Source organism: Lytechinus variegatus, chromosome 4, assembly GCF_018143015.1.
Source record: "Lytechinus variegatus isolate NC3 chromosome 4, Lvar_3.0, whole genome shotgun sequence".
Taxonomy (NCBI): domain Eukaryota; kingdom Metazoa; phylum Echinodermata; class Echinoidea; order Temnopleuroida; family Toxopneustidae; genus Lytechinus; species Lytechinus variegatus.
Window position 1 is genome coordinate 25,512,979 of NC_054743.1, and position 24,585 is coordinate 25,537,563.

A 24,585-nucleotide genomic window follows, 5' to 3' on the forward strand; every position below is an offset into this window, starting at 1 on the left:
AGCGCATGTTACTGGTAATTACAATAAAATCAATTCTGAGTGTATCAGAGGGCTTCGAGTCTGATGGGTGAAAAAGGGATAATTGCGAAAGAGATGATTGCAATTCACCCGTGATTCTTTTAACAGGTTGTCGTTTGACATGTCTGGGGTTATTGGTAAGGTAAGTGGGTTTTAAATCCAACTTAATCCCTTTCTAATACGCTCATGTAAGATAAGGCTTTCGGTCACGTGACCTGTTAATCGCTGGCACGATCTCATCGCGACCCCAACGCCGCCCGCCCCCAACGTAATGACACACCGTAAAGGTGACATCGCGCAGCCATGCTCGCGAAGCCCATTTTTGAACTTTTTGAATAAACAAAAGAAATAGCATCTACTCAAATATAGAAAACTTTAGATCTGTCCAACTAATAAATCTATTCATCCCATAAAGAAATTGTCTCTTTCAAGTCAGGTACATTAATTCATACAAACTATCGAACGAAATGTGTGCCGCAGGAAATCTGTCCTTTTCACCTATTGCAAAATTAAATCAAGATTATCACGAACACTATGGATTGATATACAGTTTTATCATGAATAGTATCCATACCACACCCCAAGTAATTTCATCTAACTTTCTTTCTACCCTCTCTTTCTTGCCCCTCCCCCTCTCTCTATCTTCTTTCTCTATCTTGTCTCCCCCCCCCCCTCCTTTCACCAATTTATTGAAATTTTTACTATGAATATTATTCTTTTTTGTTGGTTTGTTAAGGTTTTTGTAAGTGATGATCACTATCTTTACTAAAGTAAATTACATTTTGTGTCTCAGTAAAAATTACTTCGGTAACTTGTACGTTGGGTCCTGGATATAAGAGTGGTAAAGAAGGGCCACTTTGCCACGGAATTACGTGATCTTCTCTAGTCACACGAAGAAGAACTAATTACGGAAGCGGTAACCGTCCACTGTCAACATCGGGCCGTGATCAAAAGTTCATTCCGAGTGAGTCACTGTTGGGTACAGTCGACATGGGACTCATTTGTAAATGATAAATTATTTCTGTCATACAACGTCGCATGCACACCAACATTACAAATTCCGTATCAATGAAAGCTTATTACGTTATTCTAAACACCCCGTCTAATTACATCGGGTTTAGAGTCAGTTTTTTGCTGGGTGTGGCTGGGACGGGCTTTTTCTCTTAGCTAAAGTGGATCACAGTACTTAAGGCCTGTGTGACGAAAAGGTCAAGTTTAATTTGAGTACTGCTGAACTATCGAATCTTTCTCATGTCCTCTTTCAGGCAAGCCTAGAGTGGGTTGGGGGTTGTGGCCGTGGTAGTAGAGTTCAACAGTTGTTCAGACAAGTGGCGTACCTAGAAAACCTCATGGAGGGGGGGGGGGTGTCAAAAGATATCCATTGTCAACGGCGTTTTCGGATTTTTTTTTCTTTCAACATGGAAAAAAAATGTCAAAATTATCTCTGACTCTCCCAAATGCTAAATTTGTTACGTCAAGTACGGTTATGTCAACCCCTAGCAAAACTATCAAAACCGGACAGGTTGCTGCAATACATTAATATTGCTGTTGACCTATTGCCGCTTTAATATTTTCTTCCTTATCATTCCTCAGACCTCGAGTATAGTCAAGAAGAAGAAGAATTAAGGTTTTCCATACAATGCTCGATTGATTGGAGGTTATGCTTGTTCTTGTTCATGTCAGTTGATAAGTTTGTAAACAAAACTTGCGAGAATATGGAAAGGACTTTCCAAACGTATTTCGTTTATTAGAATGCGAACTATCTGTAACAAGATGTAAATATTATTTTTAGCAATAACTTCTTGGTCTCTCTACCAGCAAATATTGGTTTGATTTGGAGTGTTCTCGGATTGGGGGTGAGGTTTCAGTTATTAGATATTACGTGTTTACTTTACAAACAATGGTGTGAATATCCCAATACTTTCAAAGTGACGACAAAACTGTGGGTGTTTTGCCGCATCTATTGTGTTTCTGTTTTTTCCTCGATAAAAAATGGTCCACGTGTCATTCCCCCTTTCATCAACACTCGGAAATAAAACGACGTCACTTTCGTTCAAACTCAGTGCACTGTCGAGAACTCTCAAACATTCATGTAAATAAAATTCAGTTCAAGAGTTGGATGCTCTATTTCATTTCAGGAATAGATTGATCACTCATCATGGCGTCATAATGTCCAGAGATTCGCACTTCCCAAGTTCTAGAATAAACGACAATCTAATAGAGTAAGATTTCTGAAAATTTAATTCATAAACGTTTTCGGGTGACCTTGTTCGCTCCCTCCCACAAGTCCAATATTTCAGGGGTTTCTTTGCAGTTACAATTCTTTCCATTTTGTACTACTTTCCAAACATATGATCTAGCATTTGATCATATTTAATTAACTGAGAAAACTCTCAGCGCATCTAAAGTAAATACCAAAAGAGGAAAATATAAATGCACGGAAAATGTTTTACCTGCATGTGAGGGGAAATATATATCTTGCAAGGACACATAAATATTTCCTTTTCGCTCTTACTATTTTATTGCTTTCAGATTCTGTCTGATGGATGCCTTAGGGCATTTTCAGGATGACGCCAAAACAAGAGTCCTTAAATAGAAACAATTTCAATCACTGTGAACATGGAAACCATAGCCATAAAACTTGGAGAGCAATGTTCAAATGAGACATCAATTTCGAATCAATATTTCATGTTTTCCCCCATGATCAATTTAAAAAGAATACTGTGTGCCAATGGATATCGGTAAAACGAAATCAAGATGATAAAAAAACGCAAGATAAAAATGTATGTTTCTACTTGGTTTGATATCGAGGTGCAATAGATCATGTAGATTTGATTGCAACTTTATCTGCAATAAGCTAGTAAGGAATCGATCTAAGTACATTTTCTCTTCCGGAATACATTTTTTTTTTTCAAATTTATGCACTTCTATATCAAGCTTCAACATATTTCAAAACATGTCATATCACAAAATTCTGATTACTTTAAAAACGATATCCCGAAAATACGAGGAACGGCGCTTTTTTCATTCGGTGATCAAAGGGGTAAATAAAAAAAATTAAAAGAAACTGTGACAAGACACGGGAATTGTTAATAAGGTGATATTTTGCATAAATATCCGAAGAGACATACACGAGCGGGGGAAGGTTTCACCAACATTGGTCTTTCGACACATGGTCAGAAATGACATTTTTCCTTTTGTAATGATTGGCTTTGATGCACGTTTCTATGTTAACTGTCAGATAAAGCATACTTTGTCAGACAAATCATCCGACAAGTTCTGCCATGAACCATTTGAAATATCGTATATTGCAATAATAATGTATAGTGATGTACAGTGGCGTTATGAGCCAAAAGTTCTGAAGGGGCCACATTTGGCGTATCAGGACAAAAAAAAGTGGGAGCGAGTGGGCAAAAAATTATTACAAAAGTCCAATTTTTTTATATAGATTTTGAAATAATATGAAAAAATAACATCCTTTTAACCTTTTTCTTTTTTTTTTCTCTTTGTTCTTTCTCGGTATGGTTTTTTTTTCCGGGGGGGTTAAGTTCCCTTAGGCCCCAATGTGTACGCTACAGGTGATGCATTGAAGCCTGTTTCTTCCTGAAACAGACTTTGTATCACCAAGTTTGAAACACTATCATCTTTAGTTTAACTTTCTCAAACTTTAACGTGTGAGTCCGAAACGGTTTCGTACATTTTATGATTCAAAACAATAAAAAGCGACAACCTGTCTCTACTTATATTGCGAGTTCACCTTTATACTAGATTTCAAATATTTTGGTATGTAATTATAAGCTTATTTTCAGCATTTGGTTAACCTTGGCCATACAAATGTATAAAGAAGCTTTTTCGATTTCAGCTACATTAATTTGTGATCTCGCGCACCTGGAACTTCACACCCCTAAAAATCTAGGCTAGTGGCTTCACTTTAATCTAGGATAGTGGCTTCACTTTCCGATATCGACAATCACCTCATCATCCCCCACACTTTTTAGCCATTTTCTGTCATCCAGCTTCACTTCATGCAGTAATTCCTTGTCCGTTTCATTCTATTGTTTTAGAGTTTGCTACTAGAATGTCCTTTCATGGATAGCGGGAAGGAAATGCCCCTTCACCCATGCCCATTATTACGAAAATATTAGCGGAAACCGCCAAAGTGGGCGCTATTCCGGGCCTGCGGGTTTTTATTATGGGTCCCCTACTCATATCGCCACATACTTTTTATCATTTTACAACATGAGCTCCCAACTCGAAATGAAATCAAACAGCAATATCCGTACATGACCGCTTTTTACTTGCGACATGTGGGAGGTTGCACATCGCGTTCGGCATCTTAAAGGAGAGACAATGCTCTTGTCATCTTATTTCATTTTTCAAGAATGTCAAATGTGATATAAGACACTGGGGTTGGTTTATGTTCTTCTTCTTTTCCTCATCCTTTTTCCTCCACTTCTTCTTCCTCCCCTTCTCCTTATTTAATATCCTCCTCTTTTTTCTACTACTACTACTAATACTACTACTACTACTACTACTACTACTACTACTACTACTGCTACTACTACTACTACTACTACTACTACTACTACTCATGCTACTGCTACTGCTACTACTACTGCTACTACTGCTGCTGCTACTACTACTACTACTACTACACTTCAATTTAGTTTAAATTTGAACTAGAAAATCAGCACTCGTAGTTCAGTCACTATATACAAGCACTGTAAGTGCTAAATTAGCACTTCAGTTTTTACAGTGTATTTCTACTACTACTACTACTACTACTACTACTACTACTACTACTACTACTACTACTACTGCTGCTACTAATTCCTCTTCTTCTTCTTCTTCTCCTCCTCCTTATTGTCCTTCTTTTGAATTTATTTTATCCTCCTGATTAGTTGCAACCGGAATTCAATTATTCTGATTATACTTTAGTTTAAACATTTACAGTCATTTTGGGGGCCTCATTTTTTAAAAATTTATGTTTATCTTTTTTGGATTGTTTCGTGTGACTTGGACAAAGATTCAATCGTGGAAGTCACAGATGAAAAACTGAGGGCGGCGAACGCACTTTACAGTTGTAGTTATTGCCAACAAATTCAATCACGACTGGGACTGTGCGCAAAGTGCATATCTTGTTTGCCGACTACTCCAATCGAGTGCGTTGATCTAAACCTGGCGGAATCGTTGATTTAATCATGCTCTCGCGGGCAGAGCTTACGGGCTCATCTAGATTCAAGCATCCCTATATGATAATCATCCAGGAATATCCTAAGCAGCGAGGTATTGTCTTCCGAGAAATTGGTTTATAAAAAGACATCTCAGCCGCATAATGTATATTGGAATTGACTGTGCGCGGGCTCGAGCATTTATAACAGATTTCTGAGCGACACCATGAATAAAGTTTTATTTTCTTTCCACATATTAATTTTGGGGGCAGTTCCACCGTCGTTCATTAAAATGCATTACTATTATAATATAGCTATCTACACCGTACCTTTAAAGGCAAAGGAAGGAATGGTGTCCAATGCAATACTACAAGCAAATGCATTTTTTAAGCACGCTCTCGCCAGTTTTGCAAATTACATGAATATTCAGGCCACGCCAATGTTCGCTTTGAGGTAATGTAATATGTTTGGAACGTTTTCTCGAGATAACACGACCACTCTTTGTTGCCATCCAGAGCAGTTTGGTTATAATGAAATGCTCGCAAGAAATTGCACGAACGTTTTGATGACAAACTTGACATTTCAAACGGTAAATACTTCTAAACAATACCGCGTGTACGCTAAAAGCATACCGCCTTTTCTTTGCACATGAAAGAAGTGCCTGTGAACATCCTGTCCATGGTACATCGATGCAACATCCTACTTCAAACGACTTAGGCCTTATTCAGAAGTGCAAATCAGCACATTGAATTATATTTCAAAAACTGAGTAAAATTTTACCAACATTTAATATTGACTGACCTATTAACATTTGATATCTCATACCATAATGATTGTAAAGTGTTATCGATGGTAGATTTAATGCTGACGGATGGGGACCCGGTTACGGCCCTTGAACATGTTGAATATGCAGCACTTTGATATGCATCTTACGTGCCCTCTGATGACATCCACAAGTGGACGGTTTAAGTTTGATGGGACAGGAATACGTAATGTTCCTTAAAACAACAGGCCACTCTATCTAGCAGTCAACCTGTCGGACAGAACAATTTCCTGTTTTTAGGTTTCCCCCTTCACCTTGCCAAAACCTTTTCTTATCTTTCTTGTTTTGTTTTAGATGTCTCTATTGGATTGTCAGTATGAAGCTAGAATAATGTATTATGAAAGGCAGGGGGCAGGGTTGGTGGTGATGGCTGTGGGGGGATATGAGTGGGTGGGTATGATGGGAATTAGGAAACAGGGGAGGCCAGATTTCGTTGGGAAAAGATCGTGGGAACTGAATCGTAAATTTTTGACAATTCTTCATCCCCTGCGAAATAAAGGCCATGATATTGAAATACATGTTGATATAGAGGCAAATGGGGGGGGGGGGGTGGACTCCCTTGTCACCCTGGTTGGAAAATAGGGAAACAAAGAAGCGGAGAGAAAGGCCTCAGACAGATCGTGGAAGGGGAAGCGGGGGGGGGGGGTAGTGGTCATATCAGTCACTCCAATCGCCAATAAACACCAGAAAGGTTTCTAAAAGCTTTATAAATGAAGGCTATTCGTTGACCAGTAAAGTTTCCAGACTGATTTCAATTGTAAAAATAATCAATTTAGCTTTAAAGATACATATTTTTTTAAAAAAGAAAATGCATCGGAATTTTGAAAATATGCAAACAAGGGAATCAAACTTAATGAAGGACACACCAGGCAAAAACACATGATTAACAACAAAGAGATTAAAAACAAAGAGAAACAAATAAGACGTAATGGAGGAATGAATCAAGAAAAAAATAACCACGTGATTAAAAATAGATACATTTAAAAAAGTGAATACATAATAGTAGTAGTATGAAATTTATGAATTGGTAATATGAAAAAATAGATAAAGAGATAAATAAAGTAATAAATGGATAAGAAGGTAACGTAAAAACAAGATGAAAGTAAAATAAGACATCTTTAAATCATAAGTGATTGAAACACGGAATGTTTTGGCTCAGACTGGCTTGTCGTTTTGTCAAGATAATCTTGCTTGTTTGTTTGGACATGAAATGACCATCGCATTAAATCTATCCAGTCAAAAAAAAAACTCGGACTGAACTTCTCAAAAATAATGACAAGATCAAAGTTTTTTGCCAAGGAGACATCGGTAAGGAACATTAAAGGCAACCTAGACAAATATGGCGAGAAAACAAGGCATTTGAAGGCGGGAATTGCCGCAGTGAAAGCAAACTTTTCGCGAATTTCCGCCGGAGGGCACGGCTGTCATCCCGGCTTTTCATAGGGGGAATCGAATTACTCTCAGGTCCGACATCGAAGACCTTTACGGAAGACACGATGGCCCTGACCAAATTGACGACGGGTCTTTCGGATGCATTACGACTAACTCACTGAGATAGTTATGGGTGTAATTGGTTTTTGAGTAGCTTGTGAGAGGAAAAGGCCTTGTGTGGTACTCAGAAGATTTGTCAAGAACAGTGTAGGATGTGCAGAGCTGCGAGTTTAAGGGCTGAGATGATTGAGCATGTTGAGTGTCCCGATCCCACCCCCCTCCCCCTCCCCCCTCCCCCTTCCCCTCCCCTCCCCCCTTCCCCTCCCCCTCAAAATTCACAAATGGAAGAAGGATATAGAGACAATTAAGCGGGAACAGAAATTGGCCCAGAGAGGGAGTGAAGGGGAAAAATATGATGGAAAGAAAAAAAGTCAGAAAGAAAGGAAGGAAGGAGTGAAGGAAAGAAAGAAGGGATGAAAGAAGAAGGAAGGAAGAAAGGAAGGAAGGAAGGAGAGAGGGAGGGAGGGAAGGAGGGAAGGAAGGAAGGAAGAAGACAAAAGAGGAAAGAAAGAAAAAATACAAGGAAAGAGAAAAATGATAGGATTATGTGTTCAAGCTTTTCCTTAGAAAGATAGATAAGTTGGGCTGTTTCAAAACAAATATAAACAGGAAAGTAAGATTCGGACGATTGAATTAGCATGATTAAGACAAAGACGTAAGATGTGTTTTATTTTCCATTCGGGGACTTTGCTATCTCTTTCAATCCGTATAATTCATCCTCCCTCTGTTAACTATATTCGTCGCAAAGCCAATAAAGTTCGTTTCCGACACGGCCATTTGGGCATTAGCTCAAGGAGTAATTATACTAAAAGCAACGCAAGATAAACCCAAGACAAGTTGGATTTATACCATGACAATGACTACGTTTTTATTATTCGAACACAGGCGGCTTGAGTAATAAACATACACCTGACGACATTATAACCCTCTAAATAATTTCCTAGATTAGGCAGATCTTTTAGACTTTTTAGGAAGAACATGGGCGATTGTTGTCCATTTGTCACGGGAGAATTACTTACATGTCATGCGAATGGGAACATAATTTATAGACCATGGACCATGGGTGGCTAGCCCCCAAAGATGGTTGGGGTTGCGGATGTGGCGATTATTACCATTCAGGCATATTCTGAAAAAGTTTTATCATAATTATAGAGGATCTTTGCTGTCAAGTAGAAGAAAGTAATTGTGTTTAGGGTAATATTTTGATCCATTCAATTCTTTAATTATGGTAAAATATTTCAATTAAAAACTTTTTTGGGGGTTTGCCATGTGTCTCGAAGGTCACTACGCCACCTTAATGTTAATGATCTTGTTCTATGGCCATTTGCATGAATTTCACCCGGTCGGTAGAGCCATTTCAAATTCGGAAAAAGGGTGATAAATAATAATCGTTTTACTTTTTTCTACCAGGCGAGACTTGATTTTGCAAGTTGAAATTAAAATGTAACTCATATTTTAAAAAAGTTAAAATGTGAATATCAATCACCTTTGTCAGAAACAAAGACCTAAATTTTCTGCCGCGAAAGCAGTCAATCGCTTTTTTTCATTAATGTGTAAATATGAAATGTTGAACATTCTTTTACGTCTTATAAGGTTGAACGGAACTATTCGAACGCCAGATTGTTTTGTTTTCATTTAAAAAAATGGAATTCATATTTCTTTCTTATTTGTGTGCAAGTAGTACTGCAAGTACATTTTTTCTATTGAGGGCATGAATATAATACAAAGCCCTTGTTATTTCTGGATGTAGCACAAATTCCGTATTACATACATAATTATAAACTAGCATTAATAAATTCATGTTAAAAATAATCATGATCTACTATCCGAAATAAATTTCCTATGAGTTTGTTATCTCATTTGAGGGATTTAATAAATTTCACAACAAAATATACATGAAACGAATAAATTTGATAACAATAATTCAGCAGCTTCAGCTATTCATAGGGTTTTCGATCCTTCAAAATGGTTGTTATGTTTCTTCGTCCCATAGCTTTGCGTGTTCCAAAACAATTTATCACAGCGTGTAGTCACGTACGGCGGATTAATATATCAAATAACAATTATAATTTCAAAGATCATCAAAATTATAAACGTCATTGCGGACGTAACAAAATTATTGTTCGACAACGTTTGAACTTTGTATTACATCTTCTAGACACGACCAAAATTACCAATCGTGGAAATGGGGTTGTTTAGACATGTGAGATGAATTTAAAATGAAAGCTCGATTGAATGATATTTGCTCAAGGACTAGCCACCTATTTCGGCAATGACATCTGGTATTTGCGTTCGTGGTGGCAGCACAACCGAAGGGGATTAATTTAAACCTGGTCTATGTCGGGATAATTGCTGCTTTAAATGGGGTAAAACATTTCAGGAACAACCCAGACAAATACAATTTAATCGGCGGAGATTACCGAATTAGAAATTGGACAGAAGTCGTGGATTGGTGCTTAGATTTGGTGGTAAACGAGAAATGTGTGATTTTACGTGCCATTTGGTCTTGAGAAGGGGAGATGTGGTGGCGTGAGGGCACATGACCTAGAAAATAGAATTATATTAAAAGATCACGAAGGTGCAAGTAGTATAAGGGCGCTCACCTGTTAAGATATGGTTCTTGTTCTCTTTCTTCTCCTCCCTCCTATAATCACATTCTTCTTCTAATTCTTCTTCTCCTCCGCTTCTCCTCCTTCTTCTTCTTCGTTTTGTTCTTCTTCTTCTCTTTCTTCTCCTTCGTCTTATTTTTTCTTCTTCTCCTTCTCCTCCTCCCTTCGTCTTCTTCTTCTTCTACTTCTGCTGCTTCTGCTGCTTCTCTTCTACTTCGGGAGGGGGGGGGGGTGCAGTTGGTGGACAAGATCACCTATAATGACGCCATTTTTTTTACTTCAGTTAGAATAAGACTAAGTCTTGATATTATTCTTCCACCTTCCCCTTCAACTTGTTTATTCTTCCTTGAAATATTGTAGATCTTTTAGAAGCCCAGAGAGGATAAATTTCAACTACATCCCTGAGTAGTAGCAGGAGGTCTACGATTAAAAAGAAGTAGTTGGTAAAGTAAAAGTGGTTGATGTTGTAGATGATAGCCGCAGTCTTGGGCAACCTTGTCAAAATGATAGTCGTGTAGTTACGTTATTACCCATTTTTATGTTATTACAATCTATTATTATAATTATTTTACACAATCGCACTTAGTATCACTCAGGTCTTGAAATGTTTGTTGCTGTTGTTGTTATTGAGGTTGTTGAATGGTCCGAGATTTACAGTAGAAGAATATCAAAAGTGCTCTCGACGCCATGATCAGGGTACGGTGATCGTATCCAAACGCAGCTTTGTGTATGTGGGAATTAATCTGCATATTGGTTTTGCGGTGAAATAACGACTTTTAACACCCGGGACAAGTATTAATAAACGCTTAACGGGTATATGGGTTTTGGGCATTATCGCACCAATAAGAGTGTTTGTTTTCCATAATGTGGGTGTTCTTGAACAGAAAGCAATCGCCCACACTTGCGTAAACCTTCTCCACTAACCGCGAGCCAGCTCACGGGATTTGGGTTTGGCACGCGACATTTGCGGCTGTGCGCCTCTGGAGAAACTTTACGATAGTGGGTATACTCTATCAACAGTGGTTTGCTAGCGTATACACCCAGGCAGTAGATTCAAGGTTCGATTTTCATCAAGTCAACTTACTGGAACCCATCAAACTTCAGGTTTCTGATATTTATTCACTGATAATGATTAGTGATGTCTTTGTTCTACTTTGCTTCTAAGAAAGATCGGGTCATGAAAAGATAGGTCAAAATAAAAATAAGATGGGGCTGAGAAGGTAATACTTATGAAAAGATTACGTCCGGTGAACAGTATGTGTGTTTACGCCAAAGCTAATCAGTTATGCATGCATTCAAGAATGGCTCGAAAGTTTACACCGAAATATTGGATCATGCTCTGTCGAATCATTCATGGTGTCCAGACTCCCATCTGATAATCAACCACGGTTGATGATTACATTTATCCTCAATCTAAATAGAGCTATTTGAAATACAAAACTTAAGAGATACAAATCCTCACTTTTTGGCACTGCAATATTTTTCAAGTCATGTATCGCACTATCCATGCATATGACGCCATGAACTTAATGCGTGAACCCAACGCCATCGCCCCGAAGTCCCTTAAAATCAACGGCATTATTATATGTCTCAAAAATTTCCCAAACGCTTATTTCTGATTGGTTGATATTCAAATTGTGTATGGTTTTTAGAGTTACCTTTGATTGCTAATCCTTCTGCAACTAGGATCATTTCCACTATCTTCAGTAGATATGAATGCATTGAGGGTACATCAAGGAAGTGTTCACGGAGTAATTTGTCTGAGCTTCCGATTAAAACCGTTACAAGCTACTGAATTACTTACATCTAATTGGCTGATAACAAAATTGCCTTCAACATTCTACCGCAACGCTTCCAGTTGTATTTTGTTTTCAATTGTAAACAGCACTAGGGAAGGGAGAGGGAGTGGTAGGCAAGAAAAAGTTCGGAAAGGGAGAGGGGGGCAAGAAAAAGAGCAGGTTAGGAGACAGAGATAAAGGGGGATAAAGCTACATCGCCGGACATGTCGGAAATACGACTTTCTTTTTTAATCAAGAGAATAAAGATCGAACATTCAAGAGCGGAGACGTACGGATCAATAGACTGATTGAAGTTGTTCTGTCTCGGAAATAAAATGTAGCCATTGACATCCGAATCCTCGCAAGAAAAAGGGGCAACGAAAGAAAGATATTCGACATGTTCGAGGGGAAAGCGTGTTTTTTGTTGGCGCAGGGAGTAACAACAGTATATAGACACGATAAAATCGATCTGAACTCCGACATGTTTAGACCACTGACTGTCTATCGGGATGCTTTTCTCATCTCCCGGGTAATAACAGGGAGATGTTTTACTGTGATTTCGTTTATAATCTCTGTGTAAACATGTCTTTTGAAAAAAAAAATCTTTTCGGTCATTACTCTTTATTCATATTTGCCCATATCATGCATGGATTATTTTCGATTTTTTTTACAATATCGATTGAAAATATCGAATCGATTATACGTCATCAGTTTTCGAAGAAAGTTATATGCCAAACAGAAATAAGGGGGGAGGATTATATCTTACGATTTTGTTTGGTAGGCCTATTTAATCAGGAGCAAAACGTTTGGTTCGATAGTTTTGTGAGCTTGTTGAAATGGAGGCGATGATCGTAACATGGTCATTCAAAATGAGAGTGCGCATGCTCTCAACTTCGAAAGCATTCCGAAGCAGGTGTGTCGGAAAATGTGGCGTGGTTTAGTAGACCTATTGCATTGTAAGCGATAATTATCATGATAGTAACTGGTGTACAGATGGGAGTGGGGGCCATGGACCCACCGACCACGCAACAAAAAGGAGAAAAAGAAATAGAATGAAAGGGAGCATTGTGAAATGTAATATTAACTTCTGAATCTGCTGTAAAAGTATACCACAAAATTAAAGTTTTAAGTAAAATGTCAAAAGTTCGATCAGTCCCCATTATATTATGTAATGTCTAGACCCCCTCAAAATTATTTGCTCATTGCGCCACTGAGGATAATGTAGGTAATTTAAACTGAAAATGAACAAGTTTTTTTTGTATTGTCGTCATTCAGTTTTACGTCTTACCTCCCCGACACTGTCAGACAAGGAGTTACGATAGATTCAATCAAATTAAAAAAGATATTGATCTGAAAAGGTTATTTTTGAGATAGAAATTAAGTTCAATTCCAAGCTTAGTTTGATTTGATTAGGTCACTTTGAGCAGTTGGGCATCATGATCTTGTTCGATTATTTCTAGTTTGCCAACGAATTTGAACAACGTACCTAATAATGTTCTTGAGGCTATCCCTACGCGGCGCTTATAGATCAGTTCTCAAAATATACATTTTACTAAATGACAATAATGTAGGTGTTTTTACGTCGCTGCAAGTACGCAATAAACATTCCAATCGAATTAAGAAAATCCACGGACAGCAACTGCCGGAGGGCGTCCCAATTATTGTTCTACTCATGAAAAGAAAGCCCTTAAACAACCACGTCATCTCCCCCCCCCCCCTCTAAAAAGGAAAAAAAAGGATGGAAGTAGTCTTTACAGAATAAAAAGAATTACACACACAGGATATCAAGGAGATAATGTGTTCAAACTGTAAAAAAAGTGGCGATCCAGCTTTAGGACAATTAGGAGCCCATATTTTCTTCCAAATATTTCTGACAAGCAACCCCCCCCCCATAAATCTCTATATATATATATATATTATAATATATATATATATATATATATAGGGGATCAAATGTAACCACATTTTAATTTTTTCTCTGTCTGTTTTTTTTAAGGGATAAAACATCATCATTTAAATCCTACCTGACGCCAGGGAACGGGCTTTGGCTATTTTATAAGTTTATATAATATATAAGTAGAATAATTACTTTTCCTTAAGATGAAAAAAAAAACATATTCAAAGGGAGTGAAAACAGATGTTTTCACATATTGGCCAACAGCCCGCTCTACCGAGAGAAAATTGAAATAATTAGTTTCTGTCGAATAAGTTTACTGTTTCTTTTTGTTTTGTAAGTGATTCTAAATTAAGCTAGATCTATCAGATTATTATCATAAATCTTATGGATTTACAAAAATGCAGCATTACCTTTTTGTGACAGGAAGTGGGGGCTCAAGAGATAATTCCAAAACCTGTATCTGTATGGCGGTTGCGCTCAGTATTACATTGATGATGATTTTCAAATAGAATCACAGTCGATTGTGTAAGTTTATTTCCCAAGTCTTAAGATAACTTATGGTAACAGACTTTTCATACAAAAAATATGCACTAATTCTATTCGTAAATACTTTCCCCCCAAATAAACATATACATATATATCAACGAAGCAGATGTCGAAAAAACATAGAAGGGGAAGGTCTGACTTTGATTCGACAATTGTTACATATGTTTGTTGTTGTCTTGTAGCATGTTGTTGGAACTATCAACACAATTTGACATTATTAAAGGCCGATGTAGTTTGCAGGTGCCTTACGTCAACGACATGCGGTTTAAGAATAATTTACGGAAACGAACAATCTTAATGTCAGCTGAAAAAAAGATATAGCTATATTCAGTTTGTGAACAGAATAACGTCATAGATTAATCAAAAGTGAAAAGGAACGAGTGAGTGGGGAAGGGGGGGGGGGTGGTCAAAGAAATAGGGAGGGGTGATTAGAGGGAGGAATGCTATATATATTTATAAAGAGAGAGATAGAGAAAGGGGGTGGGATAGAAAGACATACTTTTCCCCAAATTGATTGAATATGAATTGGTTGAAATGTGAGTCTGTTTTAGCCACTTTCTGGATTTTTTCGGAGTCAATCAACAATATTTCAGCATTTGACACTAGAAATAAAGACAAATCGGTGTATGAACTAAGAAAGGTGAACATAATTCACTAAAAATAGATTTTGTCTTGGGAAGGGAGGGAATAAAACAGAGAACGAAAATAAAGAATACTAGAGTCAAGCACTATGTTCATTATTTGAATCGCTAAGTATAAACAAATGTGTAAATATATAGTAAAATACTTATTCAAATGGCGTATACGACTTATGCATGCAGGTAACCACAAACACACCCGGATTTGAATAAAACCTTAATAAATCAGAAGTATTATCTTTGTGAATGTTTTTAGCATCATCAATCATGCAAGACAGAACCACAAACTTTCATCCTTCGCATTTTCTCATGAATATTTTTTTTCTCGTCACATACGATACTCATATCACTCTATCGTTTCATTGGTCATTCCCTCTTCTCTCACCATTAAAGAGTTATTTATTTGCTCAGGTATGACAATCTCGCAATATGCATTACTTGATCATAATTCCAGTGCTGCGATAATGATCTCGTTAACTGCTCCATTATGAATGTAACAAAGAAGATATGTTCACGAGTATGCGTCCTGTTCCTAACGTCACAGAATTCACCTTTCATGCAGCTTTGTACCCTAGTCATACCTACTCTAAAACCGACCGATCGTCTATCGTTGGTAATTGGAGTTTTCTTTCATGAACATACTGAGAGTTTATGAACAAACAAAGAAAATTTTTCCTGTGTCGTGACAAAGAACAACGTAGAAGTCTTTGTCGAGAATTGACGAATCAAAACCGCAGTTTCGTCTTATATACTGGTTAAACGACATATTTTGCAATGTTCATCAGCTCTGAAAATAAGAACGACTGCTCTTTCGGTTCGCCAATTTTCGACAAAGACTTCATAGTTGTTCTTTATCATTTCAACGGGAATTTTCAATACACTAACTCTGTTCTAGAATCCTCCGTAAGTTGCCGAGCCAAAGCTCCCTAATAAGGTTAATAACTTTTGTTAGTCTGGTGTGTGACTGTAGCTATCTACATTGGCGGCGGAAGCAACAATTTTAGGGGGGACCACAAAGGTTTTTTGACAAGCAAAAAAGCAAAAAAAGGTTATCAACCAAAACTTTTAGGGGACGAATGAAACAAAATTGACAAGCAAAATAAGAAAAAAAAGGTCATCAACAAAAAAATTAGGGGGGATCATCCCCCACCTCAAAATTAGGAGGGGGCACGCCCCCCTCCCCGCTTCCGCCGCCTATTGCTATCTAACATGCTTTGGGCCATTATGGTTAAAATCAGAGTCCTGATGGTCTAAATATACAGACTGACTCCTTAAAATAAATGTATGAAACATGAACGATCAATGAAATTTATATTATGTTTCTGTTTATGGTAATTCCCTCAGGAACTCGGCAGGACAGCGTTTTGCTGGTAAACGCCAAGCTGGTACCTAGGAAACATTTACCTTGGAATATTCATTCCTTCTCTCTCGATCATTTCATTTTTTGCATCTTTGTTCATTCCCGCGCCCAAAGTCAATTGCATCTTTCATGTTTAATCGAGTAAGTCAGTTCAGATTTGTTATTTTTAAAAAATAATAAATTTGGCCGTTAGCTGCGTAATGGGTCATGAACAATAAAAACAGAAATCCTTGACAGGTGGCGAGGTGGGTTGCAATGATTTAATATTTCCTTGCTTTCCATTTCTTAATATATTTTCTTTCCCTCGCCTAGCATTGTTAGTCATAATAGTTCGTTTTTTATCATACAAATATGCATATTCTCCTGCTGCACCGATAATCAAATAAGCTAGCGAAGCAAAATAAATGTACACAAATAGATCAACAAAAACGAACAAAAATTAATGAGAGATTATGTTTACAGAATTAAAATGGTTAATATGTATTCATAGGTCTATTTCGAAATAAAGAATGGATATGACTATTACTCTTTTGTATATCATCGACATTCAAAATGTTTTCTTTTTTATTTCTTCACCGTCAGAAACATCCAACTTATAGTCCCGTATATATAAACAGGATATAAACACGCCAATATTCGGTGTTACGTTTGAAATGATAAACTATGTAAGTTGCTTTCACCTTCTAAACTGTCTTGTTAGGGGTGTCTTTAAGGCATGTTAACTTCTTGCTGATTCGCCGTCGTCTGTTGACAGCTTAATTTGTAAATGAGATTACATTGTTACTTCGCGAGGCGGGATTTTCTAGAAATATACCCTAAGCGACAGTCGACAATATATATCGATAAAGTGTTATCCAACTCTTACAATGACGATGTCGTAGGATGTTTTGGCATGGCAGGAATTCCATAGGCTTGTTCAATGGAATGATCTCAGAAGCGTTATATACCCTTTTTTTTATTAAAAAAAAATAATGCTGGGAACATATCCTATTGCCATATCAAAGGTTGTTCGTTCAGAAATTGAAGAGATCTAGACTACGTATAATATACATGTACTTTTTGGAGTATGTTTCAGTACCTCGTGAAAAAAAATCTCAGATCACCAAATTCGTCACTTTAATGACAATTGTGGTGGTGGTGGTGATGATGGTGATGATGATAATGATGATAAGAAGATAAGAAAAATGCACTGATAAAAATAACAATAGTAATGAAAACATTAAAACTTACAAGAACAACGACATCATGACCTCCCTAAAAAGAAAACATCGGGATAGTCAATGCTCACTGTTAGAAAAAATAAAAGAAGTTCCTGCAGCAGAGTCTCGAGAACACCTGTAATCTTACCGAATTGCGTAATCTTACAGGAAATTGGTATTAGATGTATGAAATCTTACAAATTTCCTTGAATAAAACACCCTTTTCCCCTTTTTAAACAGACCTGTTCTGTTAAATTGCAGAAAAATTCTTGTTTTATGAATTTACAGAATGATTATTACGCAATTCGGTAAGATTACAGGTGTTCTCGAGACTCTGCTGCAGGAACTTCTTTTATTTTTTCTAACAGTGCTCATAGTGTTTTCGAAGCACTTCACAAAGGCTATTCTAACACACATACAAGGTATTTCCCTGAACATAGAAATGCAAAGGAGAATGATTTTGGTAGGACTTGACCGAGTACCGAACACTGACCTTCCATCTATCCGGGCCTTTTTACCGCCATACTGACCCAATATCTTTTTAGGATACTTTAATCTTTTTTATTGATTCATTTCAAACTGTACTATCAAATCATTTGGGTCGGAGCAAAAACATTCATCTGTTTCGGACTTTCGGGCTTTTGGTTATGTATACAAACAATGAAACCGCTTTAAGCTTTAACGCTATAAAGTTTGGTAATTACAATGATTACGTTTCGATGCAGCTGCATTCTCCCTTTCGGTTACATGTTTTCTATATTAAATTACACGTGTCGCCATAAGTATTATATTCACTCGACGTAATTCCTTGCTCCTGACAAATGCTTGAATAATATTGAAAAGTCAATGACTTGGAAAACCCTTTACTGGGCCTGGGTGAAAAAAAGGAAACAAATGTGTCACCAGGGGGCGCATATTTACCTTTTAACTTAAAAATGATACAGGTACATTCTAATCGATTTTCAAAGCTTTTATGTAATTGCAAAAAAAAAAAAACCCGAAAGGCAGATTGAATTTTAATCTAAATGCAACTGCTCGAAAGGTCTCTTAAACCTTGACTGCTTGAGCATGACCACCACCCCCACCCATATTTTTGTTCTTATCAAACATGGCAATTGTTTTATTTTTCGCTTTTATATTGAATTCACATTGTCGTTGTCTTCAGTCAATTTTATGTAAAGCTAATTAGTCTAAAATACAACCGCTTGAATTTCCGTCATGAAATTGTTGAATCGTTTTGTCGTTATTTTTAACATATTCACATTGTCCCCCATTACAGTTTATATTAGTGATAAACAGCCGTGTAATGATATCTCCGATAGGTTTTTTTTCTAATAAAATATATATCCTACTGTCATTGTGTACATTAATTTTATGGATAATGGACTAGATAACAGTGACTTTCTTGATTTTTTTTTAACTGTGGTTCAATGACACCTGTTAAATCACTTCGTTTGTAACGTCTTGTCTGTTGATCCTAAGTATCAAAAACCCATGTGATGACAACTATCTTACATTAGGTTTCATTACGTGTACTGGAAATGTGTCGTCTTTCGTGACTGTGCAAAACATCGTTAATAGGTGAAAACTAAGATTGCGTCCTCAGGTTAAGTCCTTGGTCAAAGTTTCGTATTATGTTTTCCTAAATTAAGAATTGATAGAAACGTGTCAGAGACGCCTCTCTAATTGGAGTATCATTACGATCTCCACCAAAGAGGTGTTCTTACGAGGATAATCCTACGCATTTGACAAATTAGTCGTTTAGGGGTGATAAAACAATCCAGGAAAAACAGTTCAGCTCAGGCATATAGTATAGGTGATATTCAATGTCACAGTAAGCGCACCTTTGAAATGTGTACATTTGCACCTGTGTCATGTGTGAGGTTATACATGTACAGCAGCTTTTAAGGTGCAACTTTGCACCAGTGTGGTCTTACAGCAGTTGTGTAGGTGCAACTTTGCACCTGTGTGGTGTGGGTTTCTTATATAGCACCTTATAGAACACCTAATAATATTATGTAACTTTGCGCATGCTTGGTCTTAAAACATTTCTATAGATGAAACTTTGTGATTTACGAGCATCTTTACATTTGCAACTTTGCACCGATAAAGATGCTAATTTGCACCCGCATAAGCATCCTTATAATATCCTATACGATATTGAGTCTTTCTGAATTTGAAACATGTTATGCTTTCGCTTCCATCTGTGCTTTGAGTCTGATGGAATAGTCTTGGATCAACAACGGATGCGCAAACAAATACACGAACCTCTCACGTTCTTGGAAATACCCACTTGGTTGGGTGAGTAAATGAATTGTTTGATATATCATCGCCACGATCAATCGACCTGGATAATTCCCTTCCTCGTTTTACCCGCTTATATCAGGGGGGAACAACTACTACCACATGCGCTACCCCTCCATCAATTAGCTACTTAACCTCCGATCGGCAACAATATCCTAAGCTTTCTTGATTTCTTTTCTCGCTCCCTAATCGCAAAGCGTGATGCATGGTGGGTAATGCGCTAGAGGACAGATGGTATGTTCGCTGAGGCGTAGGGTTTCAACTTGACGTAATTGTATACACATTTATTCCCCATCGCATCCAATTTTGGCCTGGAGCAGCGAATGATAGATGTCAACAAAGAGATTGTTTACACTTCCTCCCCCATTCCGCATTTACTATTAGTTTAAAACTATTTTTTCTTTTCTTTTCTTTTAGATAACGGAAATTGCCTTTTCTGTGCAAATTCGAACGAATTGCGTTTTAGAATTAATTAAGATTTATCGTAGAGGATTGACCAGATTTTTAGATCTCTCTTTGAAAACCAATTAACAAGCTCCTTGAAAACAAACAACGAGTAATTTAGTGTTATGTAATATGACGAGGCCGAATGCAAATTAAATTCTAAATGTCAGATCAAAGAAAATAATGTGGCAGATCAGTGAAATGTAGAACATTACCATGCGTCTGGTCGGTGAAAAAAAAACAATACTGGGTGGTGTCAAGTACAGTGTTGACCTCTTAGTGTTAGGTCAATTTGTACACGAGTATCAAACTAAACATGAAAAAAAGATGGTCCTGAAAAGTCACTCACTACTTTTTGAGATGTCAATAATGTGATCTTGATCAGTTTAACAAACTGGGAATAGATTTTGGAGCTAGGGGAAGCAATCCAATATCCAACACCAATACCAATGCAAACACCGGACTTGAAATCACCCATTTGTTTTACCTCGTGATTTCTTGTATAGCACAATTTTCAGTACATATGTGGCCTACGTGGAATAATTATGTAATAATAAGGCAACGAGTAAGTTGTTCCTTACCGGCAGATTTTTTTTTTAGTCAAGGCGGAAGTTATTTTTATCTACATTAGATGTGAAATTAGTATGCTGCACAGAGTAAAATTTGGGTAAAAGCTCGTAGAACTGTGTGTTATCTTTAATTCCTTTCAAATGTAGTCAGTATGTAATGAAATAAGAGTAAGTATAATATGTGTTACACCATTACCACTCCTACCCTATACCGTTCTCAATGACGATCTGACAAGCGAAGGAGACGAACGAGGCCTGATCAAAAATATTTTCGGCCAGGTCGTTTTGGTCGTCACGCGGTCAACCTAGACTTTAAATTGCGTGCATTTTACATAAATCAAGGTTGACTGTTGGTAAGGACCAGTCAAAAAAATCTGGAAAGCACTTCATTAACTTTTGCTATCTGAAAAGTTGCCAGATCCGATAACTTTCCTTATAATTTTGATTGGCTTAGAAGTACGGTAACGGTCGGATAAAACATATAATCCTTCCACATGGGCGGAAATCCCAGGGGGGACAGGGGGACGTGTCCCTACTCAAAATAGTAGGGGGAAACAATATAAAATGTCCCCCTACTATTTTTGGTCTGTGATGATGGTCAAAACTCTCCTCTGCCGAAAAACGGTTTGCCGTAGCAGCTGCCAAGACTTGGAATGCTATCCCTCTTTCAATAAGAAATGTTTCCAGTGTTCTTGGCTTCAAATCATCCCTTAAGACATACCTTTTTCCTCAATAATTAATATTTTTCCTTTTTATCTTGAATATTGTATTGTAATCATTGCAAATATTAAATGTTTCATACTTTTGTACGCGCTATGGTACTTTTTGTTTTTAGCGCCTCTAAATACCCATTATTATTATTATTATTATTAAGAATATATCACTCAAAATGGAAATAATACATGAAATTTGGGACGAGATGACCTTACTTTTGTTTTGCTTGTCAAATTTTCCTGACCCTTGTCCCACCTACCTTTTGGGAAAGATTTCCGCCCTGTCCTTCCATGAAACCCTCCCTGGATTCCATTTTAATCCGAATTATTTCATTTTTTAACAAAAAAGGAAGAAAATAGGATTCAATCAAGGGTGTTGCTTAAATATTACCAATACACGTAACCCTGATACAGAGAGTATCTACCATCAACATTTCTCTCTTCAAATCTAATTTCTGGAGACAAACCGCCCCTTCCATCTCTATTATGGTGCATCTCCCAGTCTCCATGTCGCTAGTATCGCAACAAAAGGTCTAGGAATCATTTTTCATGAACTCGATATGCGCTTATACTAGGCTTAATCAAATAAATTGATTCAAAATGTCAAAATATTTCTTTCTGAAGGATTTCGATAGATGCGATAGATGGATTCCGCATCAACCTGCCCCAGTTTCAGTGGGTACCGTTGCACAGTACTGAGAGGATATTATGTTAACAGTCTATAACCAATACACCACGGCAATTAAAGCGTAGATATGATATTTTAGGGCATTCCTTTGGCAATTAATCTGTGATACTTTGCCAATCTGTCAGTTGAATAGAATATGGTATATATTTAGGAAAATCAGACCAACTTTCGTCATGATCTTGGATATAAATTGACGAAACCTCACTTTTGATATTCGAACCCCTCCATGATTTCAACAGCAATTTATGTATTGGAAGTCTTTTCATATTTTTTGTAAAGAGGTTGTTAACCTTTTAAAGACTTACAATCACTTTCGCGTCTGAGGAGGAAGAAGAATGGATGACTTGGCAGAACTTTAAATCTGCAAACAAAATTAGAGCCTTAACGAAAGTGATAACGACCTTTTTTTTGGGGGGGGGGTTCGTATTTTTCTGTTGCTTTTTTTTGTTACCTCGAGTCAATGGATAGGTTTGTTGTTACGCCACTGCGTAAAATCAAGAAATGGCTGAGATTATTGCTTTTAAAGCCCAAGTGTAAACTATGCCAAGGGCATTTACCTCAACTGCATTGTAGATCAAATCAAACCAGAATGCAAAACGACAATAACTTGTTATGAATATTATCACCATGACATAAAATAAAGCGTGTAGTTGCATCCCCCTTTTTGATGTCGCTTACAGGTAATCATGCCCCGTTTTAGATGCTTGTCCTGTAAACATATCTCATATTTTTGTGAAATGGACAATCCTTTGGTAAAATTTTCCATGTAAATATGTCAGAAGGAAATAAAAAAAGTAAGGCCCTGTGGGAGGGCAGAGCCATAGTATTTTAATAACATGTCAGAATACCAAAAAAGGGGTTGGATCTATGAAAATTAGGGTATAGCTTTGTGTTCCATAAGTAAATTCTCAATCCATCACTATTTCATAATTCCTTCCCATCCCCATTTTATTCCTTCCTGCTTCTGTTTTTCTTTAATGATTATACTTGCTTTGATATACATTGCGTCCCAGAAAAAACGAAACCGAGATTCAGCGATGATTTATCATAAATACAATAGTCAAATGACCTACCATTGTAAAGCTGAGAATCTCCTCTTTCTTCTGATATTACTTAGATTATTTCTCATTCATGCATGAGTGAGCAAAATAATTCGAAGACAGGATGCCAAAAACTCATTTGGCGGGGGGTATCTGAATTTAAAAAGAAAATCACATGACTAAAAAGTTCAATATCTGCTATTTTGTTTGATACCTTAATCACAGAACACAGAAAATGGTCAAGAAGTAGAGAAGTTATGATCCTTCGAAACAATGCCTGTATTTCCATAATTTCATCAAATAAACGTGTTTTCATCAGTTTCCCACAAAAGCTATCCCACGGTAACAAAAGACTTAATGCATGACTGATCGTCAACAAAACGGAGTGTCGAGTGAGTTTGGACGCTAGCCTGTAAAACCTCTTCATTTTATGAAATTATTGAATTTCAAGCTTTATTTCAAATAACCATATTTTTTTTTATTTCTTGACCATTTTCTGTAATTGAGGCATCAAATTAAAAAGCAGATATTGAACTTTTTACAAATGTGGTTTTCTTTTTGAAACCCAGATACGACCCGCCAAGTGACTTTTTGGTATCCCCTTTTCAAGTTTTTGCTCACTCGTGCATGAATGAGAAATAATCTAAGTAATTTCAGATAAAAGAAGAATTTCTAAGCTTTAAAATGGTAGGTCATTTGTCTATTGTTTTTGTGATTCAGTTATAATAAATCAACGATAAAAATTTCGGTTTCGTTTTTTGTGGACGCACTGTATAGCGCTTAATATTTACTTTGTCAGAGGTCTCTAAGTGCTCTACAGTATATGCAGCATAATTACCATGCATGGCTTTAGCAGTGCAGCTGTTACGCGCGCTGCGTTTCAAGGAATAAATTCCTGCCAGGTACCCATTTACCTCACCTGGGTTGAGTGCAGCACATTGTGGATCAATTTCTTGCTGGAGGAAATCACGCCATGGTTGGGATTCGAACCCACGACCCTCTGTTTCAAAATCCGGAGACTAATCCACTGGACCACAACGCTCCACATATCTTTCATATCATTTGGGGTGATGTCCCTTCCCCTTACAGTACCATGCATCTTACAGTACCATGCAAGGCGAGCATGGTGGGCGCGTCACGTTCTGTACCCATCATGCACAGCAAAAACTGTGGTATTAACCGGTGTACATAGAGGACCACACCAGATATTTTACACCGGTGTTAAATTGGTGGTGTTAGTTTTACACCTATAGATGTTATTGCAACAGCTGAATTGGGTGATCCTCCGATATTATTG